The sequence below is a fragment of the Phoca vitulina genome, unplaced genomic scaffold (assembly GCF_004348235.1).
Source record: "Phoca vitulina isolate PV1807 unplaced genomic scaffold, GSC_HSeal_1.0 scaffold49, whole genome shotgun sequence".
Lineage (NCBI taxonomy): Eukaryota > Metazoa > Chordata > Mammalia > Carnivora > Phocidae > Phoca > Phoca vitulina.
The window spans coordinates 3,794,477-3,817,806 of NW_022589752.1; the positions used below are offsets into that span (position 1 = coordinate 3,794,477).

Sequence of the window (23,330 nt, forward strand, 5' to 3'; positions counted from 1 at the left end):
AGTTTTGTAACTATGTAAGGTGACAGATGTTAACTAGACCTATTGTGGTGGTAATTTTGCAATGTACATAGATATCAAATTATTATGTTGTACAACTGAAAATAATATATGTCAATTATACCTCAATTAAAAAATACTAGATATGAAAAGAAGCAGAAAATATGACCCATAACCAAGCGAAACAGACACAGAAATGGAAGAGATAATGAAACCAACAGACAAGGATATTAAAATGGCTAGTGTAACTATGACCCATATGTTTAAAATGGTAGAGTAAAACATAATCATCATAAAGAGAAAAGCCAAAGATATAAGAAAAGCCTATATAGTACTCCTAGAGATTAAAAAAAAAAAAAAAAGCACATGATCTGAGATGTAAAACTACACTGGAGAGGTTTAGCAATAGCTTAGACACTACTAAAGAAAAAAAAATTAATTGACTTCAAGATATAGCAAAGGAAACTACGCAAACTTAAGCACTGAGACCAAAAAAAGATTGAAAAAAATTACCTGTGGGACAGTATAAAGTAGTTTAATGTGTATGTAATTAGATAGTCAGAGGATAGAAGATAGAAGGACAGAAAAATATTGAATAAAGAATGGCTAAGCATTTTTCAATTTGATAAAAATTATTAACCCAAAGATCCAAGAATCTCAACAAACCCAAAGCAGAATAAATATAAAGAAAACCATGAAAGTCACATTGTAATCAAGTATTTGACAACCAGCAATAAAGAGACAATCTTAAAAGTAGCCAGTGAAAAGTAGACACATTACATACTGAGGAGCAAAGACAAGAAAGACAAAAAACAATTGGAAATATCTTTCAAGTACTATCAACCTAGAATTCTATACCCAGGGAAAATATCTTTCAAAAATCAAGGCTAAATGAAGACTTCATCAGACAGACAAAGCTGAGAGATAACAACTACAACTGACTTCACTCTTCTCATATAATTTGAATTATTTGTAAAAAAAAACTTGCATTACTTGGAACTAGCAAAAATAGATCAGGCTTCTTTGAAATTTAAAGGCTTATCCTCTCCTACTCTCTCTCACACACAGCATTACAGAGTGAGTCCATGTTAAATAATCCCAAGATATGAGGTAAGCCTGTGCATTCCTGATACAAGTGTGCAGGACCTCCTTATCTCATCTATCATACTTTGTCATAGTATGATAAATTGTACTATCATACAGCTTCTCAGTCTAAAGATTACTAACTCTATAAGATATAAATCACAGAAAGAGAACCCCCCCTTTTTAAATAAAGGTAAAACCGTATCAGTCTCCTCATATCTAAAACAAAGACATTCGTCTAGATGACATCTCAGGTTCCTTCTATCTCTGAAAGTACATAAGCCCAAGAAAAATGTTCACATAACCATTTATTGAATAAGAACTCTGCAATGCTATCCCTGTCAAAGTAATAAATACATAATTACAAATTGTGATAAGTATTACACAGGACAAGACATATTGCTATAAGGTAAAATAATAGGGGATCTAATATAGGTTGGGGAATGCTATTGGACTGAACTGCATCTGCCCCACAAAATTCATATATTGAATCCCTAGCCCCTAATGTGATAGTATTTGGAGATGGGGTCTTTGCAAGATAAGATGAGGCCTTCATGATAGGAATAGTGCCCTTATAAGAAGAGATAACAGAGAGTTTCTGTCTCTTTTTCCTTGCCATGTGAGGACGCATGAAGAAGGTGGCCACCTCTGGCCTGGAAGAGAGGCTTCACTAGAACCTAACCATGCTAGCACTCTGATCTCAGACTTCCAGCCTACAGAACTGTGGGAAAACACATTTCTGTTGTTTAAACCACCCAGCCACCGGTCTCATTTTGTTATGACAGCTCATGCTAAGATTAATTACAAGCTGTCAAGTAATGCCTCCCTCGTGTAGTAACATAGTAACATTTCAGCTGAGACCTAAAGGATGAGTAGGAACTGGACACATGAAGAGTGAGAAAAGCATTTCAGGTAGGAAATGACATGTGAGAGGAATGCAGCTAAGAAGAGAAGAGTGTAACTGCAAGAAGGATGAAGCTATCAGGGTTGAGGAGGATGATGTGGGGCTGGAGAGGTAGGCAGGGGCCAGATTAGTCAGGTGCTTGAAGGCAACATTAAAATCTTGGTTTTTGTCCTATGTGCAAGGTTTAAAGTGAGGTAATGACATGAACACATTTTTGTTTTGAAAAGATCACTGATTACAGTCTAGAGCAGGGCTGTCCAATAGAAATACACTGCAAGCCACACAGGACATTTAAACTTTCTGTTAGTCACATTTTTAAGAGTAAACAAAATCTATCATATAATTTTTACTGATAGATTTTATTTAACCGAACATATCCAAACCATTAATGATAAATCATTATCATATCAATGTAAAATTTTATTGACATCTGACATTTTTTTCCATACTAGGTCTTTGAAATTCAGTGTGTATATTTTTTCCCTTGTATTTTAAACTTACAGCACATCTCAGTTCAAACCTGCAGCATTTCCAGTGCTTAGTAGCCACACGTGGCTGGTGGCTACTGTCCTGGACAGGGCAGGTTTAGAGAATGAACTGGGGGCACTGGAATGGAAGCAGAAATCTCAGTTGAAAGATTACTGCAGAAGTCCCAGTGATGTAAGCATTGCTTGGGTTAGGCTAGTAACAACAGAGATGGCAGAAAGTGAAGAGATTTGAGATTAGTTTGGAAGGAGTTAACAGCAATAGAAATGAGGGAATGTGAGGAAAGGCATTAAAAAGTAAAATAGAACCAGAAATAAGCCATAGGATAATTCAAAGACTGATCCAAATTAATGTTTTGATCTTAAATTTCCTCTTTGTAGAGGAGGCCTTAGTAGGATATGTATTTTCACTGTCACTTACGATTTTATTATTTTCTTTTTTATATTTACTTTCATTTTTTCATCAACTGCTTTTCTGACTTGGTCTGTTTCAAAATTCCTGTTTCTTTTTCATCTGTATAGTTAATTCAGCTTGATCTAACAGATATTATTGAATGATTGATTTGTGAAAAGCTTTGTGCCAAACACCGGGAAGATAAAGAAAAATAAGAAATGATACTCATATTAAGAAGTTAAGTCTAGGGGCGCCTAGGTGGCTCAGTCGGTTAAGTGTCTGACTCTTGACTTTGGTGCAGGTCATGATCTCAGGGTTGTGGGATCAAGCCCCACGTCAGGCTCCTGCTTGGGGAGTCTGCTTGAGATTCTCGGATTCTCTCTCTGCCCCTCCCCACCGCTATCTCTCTCTCTCTCTCGCTCTCTCTCAAATAAATAAATCTTAAAAAAAAAAAAAAGAAGTTAAGTCTAATATATGAGAACCAAAACATTTACTCTTTTTCTAGCAATTGTTTTTACTGTTTTGGGGTTTTTTTTGTCTGTTTGGGGTGACAAAAAGCACAATAGGCAGCTTTATTTGTAGAATTTGATCCAAAAGTCCAGAAAAAATAAATAAAAGGATCTTGAGTCTCTATTATGTTAGTACACAAAATAAACCAAAAATAACATCAACATTTACCATGAGATCATTTAAATGTATTTGCAAATGATCTGATAAGGGAAATATGACTTACAACATGGGAAACTTCTAACAACCAAAGACTTGAATGCACTGCACTGTAGGTCGTCTAGACTACGTAGCATGAATGAACAAAGCTGTAGGTCCAAAATGCATTCCCCAAACACCTTCTCAGATGCAGACTTTGATAACTGTCTGTGGTAGAAAACACCAACTCCTGTTCTTCATTATATTGGATGGTCATTTTGTCCAATTTTCTCCCGTGATGATGAATCCATTTTAAATACTTCAATTATTATGAAAATACTCTAAATCCACAGAACAGCAGACGTTTCCATCCTTGCATTTGCGGGTTGTACAAGGAGATCCAGCCATGTTCATATTGAGCTGCTAAGCCTTGAAATGCCACAGCTTTCCAGGCAAGATTTTCTGATGTCATAGGCAATGTTATCAGCTAGGCAGGGGTCACTGACACAGTGGGAACAATAATGCCTTTCCAAAATGGCTGTGTACTCACAGCTCAAACTGGAACAAGTGACCAGTAATCTACCTTTCCTTCCGGACACTGGCACTGCTGGCAGCTGTGAGTCCAATTGTCTCCACTTTGATAGAGCTTGTGTCCATTTTGATCTAAATATTGATTTATGACCCTGGTTCACACTTTGGGCAACAGAAAAGGTCAACATTTGGATTCCAGCAATCACAAGCTGTCTATTGGCAGAAAATCTTCTGGTCCTTGCAGGAACAGACAGAACACCTGTTTTCTTTCAAGGTCCACACCTGCCTATTACACTGCAGTTCTCCATGGGGGCAGTCACCAGAGCTGGAGGGCCTAGAAAGACAGAGGCAGTGGAATCCCCTTGGCAGGTTGATGGAGGCAGAATCACTTCAAAGGTATGAGTTCTTAAGGCACATTCATCACTGTCAATAGGGACTCCATCATCCTAAAAACTGCTTCTGCACTCACAGTGGCACCACCCTGGCAGGTTAACCCAGCAGGAATGGTTGTGGCACTCAACGGCTCCCCCTGTGCATTCAACAATATCTTTCTCGCAGTGGCTTCCTTTGAATCAGAGGACAAACGCATTTGTTAGGAGCCACGATATCCTGTATCTGCTGCCCTCTTGGCAGAATACTCTACAGACAGTCCCATTCCCCACCTAGCCCAGGTTGTAGGTGCAGCTGTGTCTCTGGACAGTGTTGGTACAGATGGCATGCTCATCACAGGTGTGCTGCCTGTGGCCACATTCATCCTATTTTGTACAGGAGAAGTCATCCATATGAATGTATCCTGGGACATAGTCACAGTGATGTAACCCAGGCAAGATGACACACAGAGTATTGGCATGACAGTAATGCATTTTAGCTGCACACTCATCAATATTCTTATGGCAGGCAGAGTCTCTCTGGACACAGATATAACCGTTCTTGCATTCACAAGTAGCTTTTGTATTCTAGTTTTTGCCCTGTAAGTTTTCACCACATTTAGCGCTGTCTGCACAAAAGTTATAACCTCTACTGCATGTGATCCTTTTCTGAGCAGTTAAAGGAGGGCATGATTCTGTAATTTTTACTAAAACTCCACTTCAGCATTCCCTGCAGCTCTTAGTTAAAATCCACTGGCCTTCTGCAAGGACTTTTTCTGCATAGACACATTTTGGTCAGCAGACTTTACAGCACTGCTGGCAATGTGCATGGGGAGGGTGTCTGGGGAGCAACTGAGAGGGGGATAGGACGTCCTTTGACACTCCACAGCACCATTTGGCATGTTCGGTTCCTGCAGTGATCATCATCAACCCAGGAGACTTGGTCTCTACAGAAAAGTCTACTAAACTGGCAGATCTTACAATGACAATTTTCCAGTTGACTAAGTCTTGTGACTGCATAATTTAGTTTTGTAGGCATCTTGGCCAAAAGTTCCTGAAAGTCCATCACTCCTTGCACCAAGCTTAAGAAATCACTGCAAGTTGGACAAGTGTGATTCAGGTTCAGACACTATGTTATGTAGAATTTGGCATAAAGATGATATTCCCATCTTGGATGATTCTTTTGAATAAGCCATGGTTTTCGTTTTGCTGACCAATGTGACCTTGTGCCATTGTCCACTTACCATCCAGTATGGAAGTGCTTCAGTTCTGGGCTTCCCATTATGTACATAGTGGTATTGGATCTCATCCCTCAGCCCATGGCTCTCCAGTTCAAAGTAGCTGTGTTTCAGTTCTCAAATGGACAGTATCATTCCTAAAGTCAATGTATTTCTGCTATACAGTGGCCAAGAAGAACAGCTCTTATTACAGAACAGCTGAATTAATTTCTTCTAAGAAGAACAGCTCTTATTCCAAAACAGCTGAATTAATTTCTTACTCACATGAGGGACTTCATTGATCTCTCTTAAATATATTGCCTTCTCCAGGTTTCTTCGGTTCCAGTCCCTTTCCTATATCTTCAAAGTCAGCAGTGTAGCATCTTAGATGCTCTCTCTGCTTCTATATTCATGCCGTGCCTCTATCTTGTCTTTACTATTTAACAATAGTTTCCAGTTTCATCCAGAACATTTTCAGAGAATGTGTACTCCCCTATTTTTGGCAGAACACCTGATCATTCCTCAGGGTCAGTCAGAAGAACAAAAATCACTGTAGGTATTTTGAACAAAATGGGGTTTAACCCTGGGAATTAAAGACTTACCAAACCATCTGAAGGGCTAGGAGAGCAAATGTCAGGGAAGCCCCTGCAAATATTCAGGAAATGTAGAAGTACAAGGATATTGGAAAAGCCACCTCCATTGACCTTAGCTGCTTCACCAAAGTGAGTGTTTCTCAGAAAGGAGGATGTGTGGAAGCTACTGGCAGAACTTCACAGTGACCATCTCCCAATCTTTATCTGCCTGCCCATGGCTGCCACTGAGGAATGATAGAATTTTTTTTTTTCCCTTTTGTATTTCAAGGAAAAACCTCTCACTGGAGAACCCTACCTAAAACCTGCTGGCTAGGGATTCTGGCAAATGTAGTTCCCAGGATCCTCCTCTAAATGGAAGGGAGAATTTAGAAAGAGGGTGGGCATGAAGCTGAGTTGAAATATACAACCAGGCACATGTAGATTAGGCACATTGTCGGCTCTGTGATAAAATACTGTATGCCTATAAGCCTCAGATACTCAATTTTAATTTTGTACTCCCAAATAAATTTTCAATTAGATTTCTAGCATTTAATCTTGAATAATGTTTCTTTCACCAGAATCAGAAAGTACTTAGGGAGTTCAAAGGCAACTAAGCCCTACAAAGGTACTGAGAGACTGAATATACAAATGGAAAATGGATAGACCATATATAAAAATAGAACTTTGACTCACAACCTGTAGCAACCTGTCCAGAAATCAACCCCTCTATGTACAGTAAACAACCTAGGAAGCCAGCCAACTTTAAATCAGACTTACAGGAAGCCAGATTGCTATCTCTAGTGACAATCCAGGAAGCTAAACAATAACTTCCGTAACAATCAGCCCAAAATGGCCAGGACTTGATTAGTAACTGACAGCTTCCCTGCTTTTTGTCCCCACTTCCAACTTAGGACCAAGCAGAGGAAGTCAAGTACAGACCCCTAACCAATCACACAAGATGTCCTACTTCTAGTTAGTCTGCCTTCAGTTTCTCCATGCCAGCAACCTCCAATCAGGACACACCTGAAAGCTTTCCTTTTGTCCACTCTGAAGCTTTCCCAACTTTGCTTTTTTCATTTGGTCGATCTTTATTTCTACAGTATTGATCAAGCTAGGATTTGACCTAAAAAGAAACTGTATTTGTGAGGGAAATAATGTATGAACTTCTAGGCACCAATTTTCTCATATGGAGCAGGCACTATGGCACAATGGTTAAGTGCTTGAGTTCTAGAATCAGAAAACCAAACTTCAACTTGTATAATTTTCACTGTCTGGCTGTATTCTTTAGGGTTGTTAAGAGGATTAAACTAGGTGATGGTTGTAAACTACATTATCTAATTTCGTATTATCATGATCTTCTCTTTCCAATTTCATGAACCTCCATCCTGTTCTGTCCATAAATTATCTCTTGATTCATCGTCCTTCCTCCATCTGATTCCTTCCTTCATCTTATCTAACAAGAAGCAACCAAATACATCTTCCTCAACTGTTATCATCCCATTCCCCTACTCAAAAAACTCCAGGGCCTTTAAAGACATCCATAATCTACTTTCCACATCTCCTCAACATTCTCTCTGACAAGAATGACCTTCCACTCTAGCCAAATGCACATATTCACTGGTCTAGAGATATTCCACAAAATCTCATGTAAATGACCATTTTCCCTCCATTGGTCATATTTGGAATAAACCACACCTCCTTTCTCAGTATCTGAATCTTACATTTCATTTACAGTCCAGCTCAAATCCTCTCTCTCCCATTAAGCCTTATCAGACAACTGCATTCCAGAGCAATTTCTTCCTCTCGAGAGTACTAAAGCTTTTATTAGATTCATTGAATCATATTCTGATTTGCAATAGATACAACTTTTCACATATGCGTATCAAAACCTCAGTGAGAAAATAGTATTTCCGAAGGCAGGGCCAGTAGTTTATTCTTTTTTTGTGCATTGCCATATACCTAAGCATAACAACTGTAATTGTTATTCAGAACTATATTTCTGTTATTATGCCAAACACTTCATTTTATCTGATTTAGTTCTCTCCAGAACTCTTGAGGGAGGGGTTAGAATTAGCCACTTATCAGGCAAGAAAATTTAAGAACAGAGAGGTTGAGTTATTTGCCCAAGGTCACAGAATTAGTAAGACGGATTTGAACCACCTAGGTATCTCTGACTCCACAGCTTATGCTATTAGTAACATTTTGTGGATTGATTAAACATACTGCTTTATGAAATCTTACTAGATATACATATAAATTTCCTCTCTTTATTTCTAGTGTCTCCTTGGGAAACCCAAATACGGGATTCATGTTAGAGATCATATATTTCTACAGTAGAATCAATTTCCTAAGACATTTTTCTTTAATCTGTGATAGAAACCTTGAAACAATCATAAAGGCATCAAAAGTACATTTACTTCGCCATGTAGGTTGTTCAGAATTGAAACACTGCAGAACAAATCACATGAGGCCATGCAACATCTTTCTATTTGCCATTCATTCCTATTTTAAACAGAATTTGGGTACCACTATTCACCCAAAATTATTACGTGGGTTTTAGGATACATGTCTTAGGTACCAGCTAAAAAGAAGAATAGTTGTTATTTATAGCGTTTCAGTAATATATGAAGATCAAAACTAATGTAAAATTTCAAATATTGAATATTCCATAAAGCTTTATTGTGAGAGAGGATATTTTTGGCTTTTTGATTCATTTGTTTTTTACCTTGTCTCTCTCAGTAATCTTGGTGTACACCATTCTTAAAATGGTGTGGGGAGGTAGAAGCATGGTGGGGTTGGAAGAAAACCTTGTCCAAAGTATCTTACAGTTTTAAATTCTTTAATCAGAGAAGCATATGAGCTCTCTTGAGTCTTGTTGAATTAAAAAAACAAAAACAAAAAACCATTTAAATTTTAAACCTGACCATTCAAGAATATTAAACTGACTTGGCTCTTTCAGCAATCCATAGTAAAGGAAAGTTGGGAAAATCCAATCCTGACAAAGAAATTCTAATTCAAAGAGGGTAATGTTAATAAAGATCTTTCTCAAAATACACTTAAAGTATAAAGAGGCCATATCTTTATTTTATTCTTGTTTGTTCTATAAAAATACTACTGTATGGAAAGGAAATGAAAATTTCAGTCAACATTCAGTGGTAATTAAAAGCAATTGTAGTCCTCAGGCTTTTTCTTTCCAATATGATCCAGTGATCAGAAGGAATTGGAAATGATTACATTTTAACTAGAAACACATTTCTGTCCAGAACTGAGCTTCGAAGCATGAAAAAGGCACAGTGGTGGCCCCTGTTTGTGTTTCCATCTGGGGCTCTAATTTGAACTTCAGTGATTATTCTGCCAGACTTCTGGCTGTGCAAAGATCCAGAAAGTCAAAGCCAGCATATTCTTGTATGCTGTTTCACGCAAAAAAATAAAATTGCACCAATTACCATGTTTGCATTTTGTAGAATGGCTCTATTTAAATCGATTATAGGTTAAACAAGAGCGTTTGTAAAATTCACAGTTCAGAGTTAATCTGGCTTTATTCCAGGGTACCCGATCTGAAAAGTGAGTGATTGCAACACTCTTGGAAAAAAAGTTAGCAATGGCCTGTAATGGAAAACACTCTGAAACAAATTTAGCCTGCTTTTCAAATTAAGAAATTCATCCCATCGCTGGTCTTTCATTTGAAAGATTTCTTCAGATCCCATTAAAAATGCTCATCTTTTTCTGATATTGTTAGTGTTTCCAAAATGACATCATCATCAGTGATAAGGATAAAAGCAATGAAAAATGTAATGTCTCATGCCAGGAATTACTTGGTCATAGAAAGCACCTGAAGGCTGTTGTAGTTGCTCTGACTTCACAGCTCCTGGCGCTGGGAATTCTGTTTTCTATGGCCAGGAGAGAACGATGAGGTCATAGAAGTCTTGATGGGGAGAGAGAGGATAACTTTATGGTCCCTAAAGAGCTTGGCAACTTACTATATTTGAGGTGAAATGTACAGTCCTTTTATTTTCTTATTCTAAACACACATGAATCTTTTTGATCAATGAATCTCTGCTCCTGATTCTTATTCTGAGAATCTAATCATTACTTAGAACTTTTATAAAAAGTTTTAAAGGATATGATGTCATTCTTGGGATTTTTACAAGGTATGAAAACTGAATGCCTATAAAATAACAGAGTAAGATCCTCCTACCTCTATCTATAACCATTCAGAGATGTTTTATTACCAAAACACTTTCCTCAGAAAGATAAAGGGGAGAAATGCTCTAATGGGAAAAGCAGATTATGATTCATAGGAACAAGTTAGATGCTCTCAGATGGCATATTCTTTTCATTCATTTCACTTCACAAATACCTATATAATGTTTCCTATGTTCCAGGTATCATTCTCAACACTTTACAAGTATTAATTCATTTAACTCATACATCAACACCATAAAAGCAGGTACTATTATTTTTTTTTTTTTTTTTTTTTAGAGAATGAGAGACAGAGAGCATGAGAGGGAGGAGGGTCAGAGGGAGAAGCAGACTCCCCGCCGAGCAGGGAGCCCGATGCGGGACTCGATCCCAGGACTCCAGGATCATGACCCGAGCCGAAGGCAGTCGCTCAACCAACTGAGCCACCCAGGCGTCCCAAAGCAGGTACTATTATTAACCCCACTTTACAGGTGACACTGAAAGAGAGGTTAAGTAATTTGCCTAAGATCATACAGCTGGGGAGACAAAATGAAGTTCTGCAGTCCATCTCATGTTTATAAGGAAACCTGATGGTGTGAACAAGCACAAGGCCCACATAGACCATCAACAAAAGCTGTTCAATGGCATGGACTTTGAGAGCAAATGGTAAAGTCATTTTGTACTTGGTTGTATGAATTTTATAGCTTAGAGGTGATTTTTCATGTTTCTCAGGTAAAGGGTAAAATTTTCAAATGCCGCCATAAAATCTCTAGCTGCGTGTGATGAGAAAAATATACATAAGTCAGATGATTTGTCTGTCTGGCTTTTCTTATTAGAATGCAATAGCAAGGCTGGATCTTTAAAATATAATGCTAAGATGAAAAAAAAGAAAGAAAATTATATAGATATAAATATCTATATATATCACAGTATCATTCATGTAAATCTAAAAATATATGCAATATAAAACCATAATATGTGTTTTACAAGTACATACACAAACCCAAAAATGGATACATAGCAAACACATTAGAAGAGTTTAAATAAAACAGGAGCAGAACTTTACAGGGACCATTAATCATAGACTGAGATTTGTGATTAACTCAGTTCCTTGCCCCCAAGGTCTGAGGTGAGGAGAAAGCATTTATCTATTTATCCATGCATGTATAGAGTCCTCTTATCTATGTATACATTCATGCCAACAAGAGACAGTGAGACTGTTTTCTGTGTTTCTGATACTCATTAGATTATTTTATTATATAACAATTATTAACCCTTGATAGTAGCAGTTCTCCCACATTTTGGGCTCAGGATACTTTACACTATATAAATTAAGGACTCTAAAGAGTTTACAGCCTAAAGAGATATGTCTATATCAATTTATGTCTATGGATACTTATCATATTAGAAATGAAGTCTGGGAATATTTAAATACTTACTAATTTAAAAATAACAGGGACAGTCTCATTACATGTTAATATAAATAACATATTTTTAATGAAAAATAATTATATTTTCCAAGACAGAAAAATCTAGCAAGAAGGGAGTCATTTTTACACATTTTGCAAATATCTTTGATATTTGGATTAACTAAAGATAGTTGGATCCACATATCTGATTCTGCATTCTATTTTTGCCATGATTTGCTTTGGTTGAAGTATATAAAGAAAATCTGGCCTCACACAGATGTGTAGTTAGAAAAAGAAAGAATATTTTAATGGCCTTTCAGATAATTGTGGATCTTATTTTTTGATATGACACCAAAACTTGACAAGTTATTAATGGTTATTGCAATGTGGAATCAGAAACCATATCAATGAACTTTTTGTACTGTGTTACATTAAAATTCACTGGTGTATGTTATATTTTGAATGGATCTTTTACACATGCATGCTTTGTAACAACATGCATTGATCATTTGAAAACTATAGGTTCACTGAGTTATGCAGATCTTCCAAATGTTGACACGTTTCATTAAGCAATATCAAAATATCACATTTGTTGATATCTACGTAATAAATGCAAATCTCATTCTAAAAGTCCCTTTTAAATTTGGGAAAGCTTCAAGCTCACAGTGGTAGATACAAATTTTTACAAAATTTGAATTTTCATTTGAAAGCTTAAATGTTATCATTAGCGCTTAATTACAATTATTTTCCTTAAAGTAACATACCCACTTCATTTTTTTTTAAGATTTTATTTATTTATTTGGGAGAGAGAGAGCCAGACCGGGGTGGGGGGGGCAGAGGCAGAGGGAGAAGCAGACTCCCCGCTGAGCAGGGAGCCTGAAGCGGAACTCCACCCAGGACCCTGAGATCATGTCCTGAGCGGAAGGCAGACACTTAACTGACTGAGCCACCCAGGCCCCCCCATTTCATTCATTTTTGATAAAATGATAGTTTGTAGACATTCTTTTAAGTAAAAGTGTTACTCAGCCCACAACTCAAGCAATGGCTTTTCCTAGAGACAACTATTGTACTTTGGTAAGCAGAAGAAGTTCTTAATGTGTACAGAATATTTAAAAGACATGTAGTCAAGAGCTGAAATTTCATAAATTTTCACTGCTTTGTCAAGGACATTCTTAAGTAAGACATCTTTTTTTTTTTTTTTTTTTTTTTTTAACAGTGAATACATGGCAACAAAGAGCACAATGTCTGATGCTGTCTACTTGATTCCTGCAAAGACACCAGCAGATTTCCCTACCACCAGGACATAATAAATAGAAAATAACATCTTACCATCATTATAAAAATAGTTTTGATGTCACAGGATCCCCAGGGGTCCAGAGACTGCACTTCTACTCTACAACATGAGATCTATTCAAACTCAGCACCTAAAGAATTTACATTCTAAATGTATCCTAAAATACCTAATGAAAGCTGGATCAGGTACTTCCTGAGTCTCAAATAAGAAAGAATCCAGAGTTTTCAAGACCATCTGTTCCTTAATTAATCTTGTTTGCGTTAGTAATGTTTGGAGCATCAATTTTTAAAAAGACAAACATTTAAGTGAATTTTCAAACTTTCTTAACTTCCTATTCCCAAGGACTTCACAGCTTACCCAATAAGATTACCAGTTAAATCAGTGAACAATTCTTTTGCTTTATGGCTTATTCAGAAGGTGGTTCTAAGGCTGTTTCAGACCTGAGCTGGGTCACTGATCAATACTTAATCAACTCACACACTACAATTCACTAAATCGATTTTTTGGAGTTGTCCGTCTAATTCTGGTTCCCACTCCACCGCTTCTACATTAAAATCTGCAGAAAAACAAGTGTTTCTTGCCACAAGTATTCTAGTTCTTGCCCTTGAAGCAGACTCACAGGCTTCTGAAATTCGTACTCTGAGGATATTTTCTCTGTTTCTGCACCCTTCTCCTCACTACCTACCCTTCTCTTTCAGTGGTTATGGAGTGTTCTCTTTTAATATCAGCCAGGTAAGGAAAGTATGAGTGCCTTATAACATATATAATACATCAAGAACATGAATAAATCCCAGCTCACATTTAGTCAGTGAACACTTTCTGATAGCCTCATGAAGACACCGGACGGATGCAGGGGATTTGGGAGTAGGAAGAAAAGCAGCAACATTATAAAGAAGGTGAAGTTAGAGTGCTTAGCCTCCATACACTGAAAACATGCTTGAGAGAAACAGCTCAGACTCATGTGAAAGGGCAATAATGAATGGAGGCAATATCCAATGAGAAGTCAAATGTTCAATACCAACCCAGTGCTGTTCCTACAACTCCAAACCCACTCCTGGTTGCATGGCCTTTGCACTTGATGTTCCTTCAGTCTGCAAACTTCTTCCCTCAGTGCTCCACACTTTATGCATCTCTCTGCTCAAATGTCACTTTAGCAGGGGGGACCTCACCCTATATAAAATAAGATCCCCCATTATCTCTTTCTTACCCTGTTTTATTTTTCTTCACAGGAGCTATCACATCTGATATATTATATATTTATTTCTTTGCTTGACTGCTTCACTTCAATTCAATGTTGGTTCCCAAGGGCAAGTACTTAATTGTTCACTGCTGTATCTCAGGGCCTAGACAGCTCTTGGTACATAATAGGACACAATAAGTACTTGCTGTTTGAATGAATAAATGAATGAATGCTATCGAAGCTCAGAGTGGGGAGAGGAGACCAATGGTACTGACCAGGTGGTAAGGAAACATTTTATAGTCTGAGGTCTGAGCTGGGCCTTAAAGGGTGTTTCTCATATGTAGGGCCAATGACCAGAGTAGTCTACTTGTCTTATAGGACTCAGTTGAGATGCCATCTTTTTAAGCAAGGCTTGTTGGGGCTCTAGGACTGGATGACTTGCCACTGCTTTGGGGACCCATAATTCTCTATGTTCTCCCCTATAGTAGAGTTCACTCTAATGTATTTTATCTCCTCCTTACTTGTCTGGCTACCCCAATAGAATATTAGCTCTAGGATGACAGGGGTAATGCCTTATTCATAGTTGTATATTTAGCCATAGCATAGATCTTGCTACCCCCTAAAAATTCTAGTTGACGGCATAATTTATTAAGCTAAGCAGCAAGCTCACATAGAGGAGTGGGAAAACATAATATGGACGAAACCATGGTTTGTGGAGCTGAGACGTGGAATGCGGGTTTTAAGCAGGGAGATGCTATGACAATCTATTGTCTTAGCAAGGCCAATATGAGCATGTGTCTATGATGAAGCAAGTGAAAAAATAATGTGTCAAAAAGACAAATTATAACCATATTGCAATGCTCTAGACACAAAATAATAAAGGGCTGGACCAGCCTGGTATCAATGCCAATGTTCATGCAGGAACAAATGTAGCCAAATGTCACTGATTCGATGTTAAGAGCAGCCATAGATGAGTGCACATCTTAAGCCTGGATGACTATGAAAGGCTGATGCAGTCACTCTAGCCCATGTTCCAAATCTTCAGCCTCTTAAGAAAAGTATTTTTGGGTGCCTGGGTGGCTCAGTCGTTAAGCGTCTGCCTTCGGCTCAGGTCATGATCCCAGGGTCCTGGGATCAAGCCCCGCATCGGACTCCCTGCTTGGCGGGAAGCCTGCTTCTCCCTCTCCCACTCCCCCTGCTTGTGTTCCTGCTCTCTCTGTCAGATAAAATCTTTTAAAAAAGAAAAGTATTTTTGACAAACTATTGACTGTAATGGCACAATTTCTTTCTTTTAGTATACTTAATGGTAGACTCTGTCAGAGTTCATTTATACAACCTATACTCTGATATTAAGTTTTATTTTTTTATTTTTTTTAAGATTTTATTTATTTATTTGACAGACAGAGACAGCGAGAGAGGGAACACAAGCAGGGGGAGTGGGAGAGGGAGAAGCAGGCTTCCCGCTGAGCAGGGAGCCTGACGTGGGGCTCAATCCCAGGACCCTGGGATCATGACCTGAGCCAAAGGCAGACGCTTAACGACTGAGCCACCCAGGCGCCCCACTGATATTAAGCTTTTAAACAAAACTTTAAAATTCTAAGATTAAATTTCTTTCCTGATTGCTGACAGTTATCCATGAAAAGAAGTTAATTTGTAGGAGACAAAGTTAAAAATAAAATATTAAATTTCATCAAATTCTTCTTTGGAAGTATCACAGAATTCAGGGCTTCAAGAAACCTCAAAGCAGATAAAGCAAACAGGATTTCTTTCTCATGAGAATTATCTAAAGCTGGGCTCAGTGATTCATGGGCTAGGCTAAGGCAGTGGGTAGAGGAGATAGGAGCACAAGTACCAGATTTTTTTCTCTTCCTGCCTTAGAGGTCAGCTCTGGTGCCTTCTCTTTTGAAAATAAGAAAGTTGCACTAAGCTGGAGGAAAGTGATGAGATACTGAAGGTCACAGGGCTGATCAGAGGCATAATTAGATCTGGAACTCAGATCTCCTTTCAGGTAAGAAGGCAGAGTTAAAAAAAAAAAAAAAAAAGAAAAAAGAACACCACAAACAAAGAAAAAATATTTTTAAAACAATACTTCTTAAGGGGCGCCTGGGTAGCTCAGTTGTTAAGCATCTGCCTTCGGCTCAGGTCATGATCCCGGGGTCCTGGGATCGAGCCCCGCATCGGGCTCCCTGCTCCGCGGGAAGCCTGCCTCTCCCTCTCCCACTCCCCCTGCTTGTGTTCCTGCTCTCGCTGTGTCTCTCTCTGTCAAATAAATAAACAAAATCTTTAAAAAAAAACAAAAAAAACCAAAAAAAACAATACTTCTTAATAGGAATAGGTAAGCTTCAGAAACCAAGGAACAACTTTGGTCTTCTATATCTCCTCCCCAGCAAAGAGGAAAATGAGCAAAGAATAATCAGAAGTATTTTGGAGGTGATAACAGGATATAAAAAATCTGAAATGCTAGAAAATCCATGGGAAGAAGAGGTTCAAAGGTAAGGTCCCAACCAGTTTCATACCAATTTTCTCCTTTGTATTCTGAATCTGGATCTCTATCTTTGTCACTTGTATTTTTCTAACCAAAAGCATATGTAGCTTAGGATTAGGATATGAGACCTATCCTTTCCATGCTTGGTGTAGTTGCATTTTTCAGCTTCAGACATGGTTAGATCCAGGGGTTAATATGACATCTTCTTAATTTAGTCTTGTTTTTCCTTCTCTCATCTCTGCTTTTTTTCTTCTTTCAGTTTTTGGATCTCTTCACATGGTGGCAAATTAGCCACTATCCTCTCTTCTTAACAACCACAGCCAAAGGTCTCTTTTCAAAGTTGCAACAAATGCCTCCCAAATTGAATTTCATTGGCTTTTATTATGTCCTAGGGCCTTCTATGAGCCAATTATTGTGATTCAAGAAATGATAATTGACCAAACATGGGTCATATGCCCACATAAGGAATGAGTAGATGGGCTAATTGCACCCAAATTTCATGGACCTTAGTGAGAAAGAACAGTTTTCCTAGAGAAAAATCAGTGTGCTCTTAGCAAAAAGAGAGAAAATAGGTGTTGGGTACACCTTGATGGCAGCTGTCCTCTATACCAACTAAGCCTAGTACAAGTCAAAGTGGATTCCCTCTAAGGAAACATGTGATTGGAATTGGGCCTGGAATGTTTTCATGAGATAAGCAACTATACTGGTCCTGTTCCACCTCCCTTCCTTCTTTTCCTCTCTCTGCATATCCTTTCTAATCTTTCTAAAATATTTGTTCAGCTTAAGCATATTGTTTGCTTTCTTCTAACTTTAGCTTGTCAGGGCTTCAACTCGGTAATATCATCTCTCACTGTGCTCTTTCAGCTTCTGCACTGGCTGCTAATTGCCTCATTCTCGTTAGTTTCCTAATTACAGATTCCTAAGAAAGGAAACTGATTGCTTAAAACCATTGCGTGCCATGTCAAAGGTGATATGCCACAGGCTAGACATTACAATCTATGGATTGCCTACCAGTCCAGTGCTAGTTCTTATTCTAATCACTTTAATGAGGGCGGGGAAATAATGTTCTTAACCCCTTGGCCAGATCATAGGCAGTCAAATTTCCTTTAACAAAGTGAGCTGGAAGAACAGCTTTTGTTACCAAACACAGTATTGACCTAGGAACTTCACTTTCCTACTTTTCAAATCAATTACTTTACACCTTCTATTACCCTCTCATCGCCCACTCTCACGGCATTCTTCCCTGGGAAAACATGCAATCAATATCTTTTTGGAAAACATATACGCATCAGTGTATATATAATATATATTATATATATATTTTCCCATCCACAAATGCACCAACCCACATTCCTATCTGGGGCTACACCATCACTGTGCTCTGTATCCTAACCCCCTCCCCTTCCCAAGGATTTCCCTCTAACCATTATCAGTTTCTTAAAATATATTATGTATTTCTCTATGTCTTTATTATCTGTGTCTTCCAATTTATGTCTTCCCACTAGAAAATCAGCTCCTTCAGACCAGGATGCTATGTGTTTAATTTAACACTATTCCCAGCACCTAGATTAGTGATCCACAATTAATTTTTGCTGTTTGACTTATTTGAGTATGGCAGCTGCTCAAAAATTGAACTACTCTTTCTCTTATTCCCTTCCTTTAAGTTTATTCTGCATTTATTTGGGAATAATTTCTGTTTAGAGAAACTTTACTATAAACAAAATACCAATAAAAATCTATTTGGCAGAAAAGTATTTTTATTTTGTTAATCTTGAAGATAACTAACACACTGATGCGTATATGTTTTCCAAAAAGATATGTGTTTTCCAGATGTATTTTTCAAAACCTGCATAGCTTAATCAATAAGTCCAGAATGCCCTCAAATTGAGGAGCTTTCTGTTATGTATATTTCAGGAATAAAATAAAATAAATGAAATGAAATGAAAAACTCTCAGGGAGCTTTCCATGAGAGACTATGGACTTCGGGGAAACAAACTGAGGGTTTCAGAGGGGAGGGGGGTGGAGGGATGGGGTAACTGGGTGATGGGTATTAAGGAGGGCATGTGTTGTGATGAGCACTGGGTGTTATACACAACTAATGAATCATTGAACACTACATCAAAAACTAATGATGTAATGTATGGTGGCTAACTAAACATAATAAAAAAATAAAAATAAAAAATAAAATAATAATAATTTTAAAAAGGGAGCTTACAATCTAGTAAGATAACCAAAGTTGTATGTGGAAGAATGGTTATCATATTTTGGTTTATAAAAGGAAAGATCTGAAATAATCTAAATCCTTATCAAAATACTAGTCAAATAAATTGTAATTGGTGAAGACTATTTATTGTAGCATTTCTGTAATAGCAAAAGACTAGGAAGAACCCAAATGCCCATTAATTGTGGACTATTTGAATAAGCCTAAAGTAATACCAATGAAATGAGTACCATGTAGCTGTGATTGCAAAGATATGTCATTAAATGAGAAAAACAATGTATACAGTATGTGTATTCTATGCCATTTTATAGCTAAGAAATACAGGGACAATATACAAACACACACATGCGCACATATTTACCTTTTTAAAAAAAACATCAAGATAAACCAAAAGCTAATAACAATGGTTACCTTTAGGTGAGAATGGGAATTGGGTAAAGGGTTAGAGATAAAAGTTAGATCTTTCAAAATATTTTGTAGATTTTACTTTGGTAACAAATACTTTGCATAATCCTAAAAACAAAACTTAAATACTGCACCCTAAAATTAGAAAACTAAAGGAAAATAATAACCAATTTTTTTTTTTAGTTTTCTGGCTTACCCACCTAGAAAATAGTTATTTCAAAGTGACTTTAAAATGGTAATTTTTCTGTATATCCTTGGTAGGATATAGTCTAAGGACAAAATAAATGCAAAAAAAAAAAAGTCTTATAAATAATCAAAATTCTACTCAATAATCATAATATTAATATTAACATATTGTCCTTCTGAAATTATTATAAGATAAAACAAATAATTATATTATTCCATTTAGGAACCAAGGCTTTCGGTGAAATAAGGCAGATATAAATCAAATAAGTAAAAATCCTGTAACCAAAATTTGATTTGGAAATATTAGTATAGACTTCTCAACTATTTTCATAGCTTTGACTACTGAAAAGATCTAGAAATAGTGGTCCACTCTGCAACTAGATTGGAGATTCTAAATACCATTTTTCATTAAAAGGAACCTTGGAGAAATGGCAGATTCCAGATCTAGGACAGGAAATACACAAGATGAACATGGAGCATCTCTTTGCTCTAGTATGTCCTGAAAAGAACTCAGGAACTAAGTTGAAGATGCTCTCACCACCCAAAGACAGGACGATTTGAGCATAGAAAGAAAAAAATAATAGCAGTAGACTTGAAACATAATAAATATGTTTTAAAACCATAAAATAATACATTTACAATACTTTTACAATAATACTTTTAAAAAGTCCATTGGTGATCTTTGCCAGGGGCTAAGGAATTAGCTCATTATCCTGATTGATAAGGGAAAGAATCAAGCATTTATATGCCTTTCCTATACTTTAAGATAAGCAAATAAATAGTTGATGAAGAAAAGCTGTCTTTTATGGAAAAAATTCCAGCTAATAAATGAAGAAATAATTATAAAATTGGATTATCTCAATTTTGTAACCCCTAATGAAATAATTGATTTAGGTGGGTATCATAAATATTTGCTAAAATTGCTAGGTGAAAAGCTGATGAGATGAAAAGATTTGGCTGACATTACTTAAAAAAAATCAATCAATCACAAAAAGAGACAACTAAGCACATGTCCTTCTTGATATGATGCAATACAAAGTAGACAACCATATCTATGAGGTATTCCTGCAAAAATAAAAAAAACAAATGTGATTCTGATCAATTTATAGAAATACAAGGGACTGAGGAACACAATAAATGACACCACAGGAACACAAATTAGCAAAATTCACAATAGGAGATACTCTATAAATTTTGTCAATAAATGAAAGAAAAACAAACAAAAAGATGAACCTATGTATTAAAAGAACACTGGAGATATAACAACAAAATGCAATATATAAACCTGCTAAGATCCTCATTAAAGCATACCAACTGTTAAAAAGCAGAGAGAAAAAGAGAGAGAGAATAGAATTAACATAGCATATTCTCAATACTATTATTACTTTTTTCAGAAGTGATATTATGTTTGGGAATATGTTTTTAAAAAACCCGAAGAATCCTCATCGTGAACGAGTTCATAGTGCAGTATTTACAAGTAAGTGAGATGATGTTTGAGAATTACTCCAAAATAATCTAGCATGTAGAAGGGAAGGGAATGGAGATAGAAGGCGAAATGAAACAGATTGGCGTTATGTTGATAGCTATTGGAGCTGGGGGATGGGTGCATGTCAATTCATACTAGTATTATCCCTACTTTTTATATGTTTGACAATTTCTATAACAAATATTTGAAAAAGTCATCTCAATATCTTTATTCCATTTTCCTTCAGTTCTTTCTGGAAAACTATAACATGACTCATGGAAATAAAGGACAATGAAAATCCCTTTTCAGAACAATATGAAATCTTAATGAATTCCATAAGCATTAAATCTTCTCTACCCTCCATCAGTTATTTTAAAAGAAAACTATTTCACACATCAACTGACATGAAATATTTATATAATGGACCCTTGACAAGAAGGTTTTGATTTCGCATGAAGGAAATACAATAATTGAGTTAGAAAAAAATATGGATTTTTAAAAAAGAACACAGATTGGTTTCCTCTAAGGTAACATTCTATTAATTTGATTCTCAGGAGGACTAAGGTATATTTTACAATTTGCCAAACATTTGTCACTGTATAGTGACTAAAATTTTGATTTTTTTCCTGTACAATCAAAACAATAGAATATCTTTCGTTAGACTGAAATCAATACCCCAAATCCTTCCAATCTTATTTTCTACAATAAGTCTTGTCATCTGTCCTATGCTTGAGCTGACAATGGCTTTGGCCTTTCCCAACAAAATAGACCTCATCATCTTGAATCATGAAGACATCTTAACTCTCCTAGGTAAATATCAGAGTAAAATGATTCAAAAGAATGAATGCACTGCAGCAACTAAGGATAACTAAAACAAACTTTACACAGTTCCACATTTCTAGTAAGCAGAAAAATAAAGACAACACTTAACAAATGAAAGATGAAATAGAAGTGGGATGTTACCACCAACAGATTCAGAGCAACTCCTAAAAATTGCATATCATGTCTGAATGAAGGCAGAGATTTTTTTTCATATATGGAGATTATGTGCATGCACACATGTGTGTATGTTGTCATAGTACAGGCAGTATCACGGAATCTCTGAGAGTTCTGCCATGGTTTATGCTGAAAAATTCTTGCTGAATTTTATGCTGAATTCTATGCTTAAAAAGGCAATGCCCCTATGCTACTTTATAAGCAATACAACAATATGTTGAATAGTCATAGATCCAAGGATCTGACTGTTTGGGTTCAATTATCAAATTTACTATGAACTAACTGTGTCGCTAGGGGTATATTACTTCTCTATCCTTGTGCTTCAGTCTTGTCACCTATGAAATGAAATTATTTAGCCTTGAGACATAATATCACCTTCTTCCCACGTTTTCATGAAGATTTTTTTTGATGAAGCACTTAATGAATGAACTATGCACAGCATGGCACTGGTAATGATGCATCGCATTTGGTGCATAGTTACCAAAGGGAAAGGCCCCATCACGCTGACATTTTAAGTCACTATTTTTGGGTTGAACCTCTTCTTGTCAACACAATATTTGTCATTGTCCAGTCCATCATCCATTGATTCCTTTCTCCATGATAGCAGAATCCTGCTTTTAGTGGGGCACATTGTCCCCTGGAGTAAACGACTACACGTCCCAATCTCCTTTGCTGCTGGGAGTGGCTACCCACCTATGTTCCAGACAATGAGAATCAACCAGAAGTGTGTGGGACTTTCAGGAAATTCTCTTGAAGGGGGTGTGTCGGCCCTTCTTTCTTCCATCCTGCCTCCTGGAATGTGGATGTGATAGCTGGAGCTAGGTGCCACATGGACCACAGAGCCATATCCTGAGGATGGCAGAGTAGCTGGACAGGAGTCCAAAACCTGTGTAATTCTAGAGCTGCTTTACAAGCCCAGGACTTCTCACTTCCAGATCTTTTCATGGGGGTGATACATAAAGTTCTGGCTGATTTTAATCACAGGGTTTTTGTTTTGATTTGTTTCATTATTTTTGTTGTTGTTTTGTTTATTACGTGCAGTCAACCAAGCCCTTTAGATATGGTCAGAGACAACAAAACTGGCTGAAAACTACATTTCATTTGTCAATGTCTGTGCCAATCCATATGCAGGTGAGCGGAGAAAAACAGACTTGCAGAAGATGCTTATCTGAGATTGTGAGAGATTAAGAAAATATATCAACCAAGTAAAGAAATAAAGGCATATAATTTGGGGAGGATTATGAGAATCAATATATGGCTCTGAAGCATCATTAATATATTACAGTGTAAATAGTATACAGAAATTCTTAG

The 23,330-nt window shown here is 36.9% G+C and overlaps 1 protein-coding gene and 1 pseudogene across 5 annotated transcripts in view; both read right to left on the minus strand.

Annotated features, from left to right (window-relative positions):
• Positions 1–23,330, minus strand: part of LMNTD1 (lamin tail domain containing 1) — a 480,256-nt gene that overhangs the window by 243,536 nt on the left and 213,390 nt on the right. The gene's annotated exons all lie outside the window — the stretch shown is intronic.
• LOC116649665 lies at positions 3,787–7,273 on the minus strand (annotated as a pseudogene).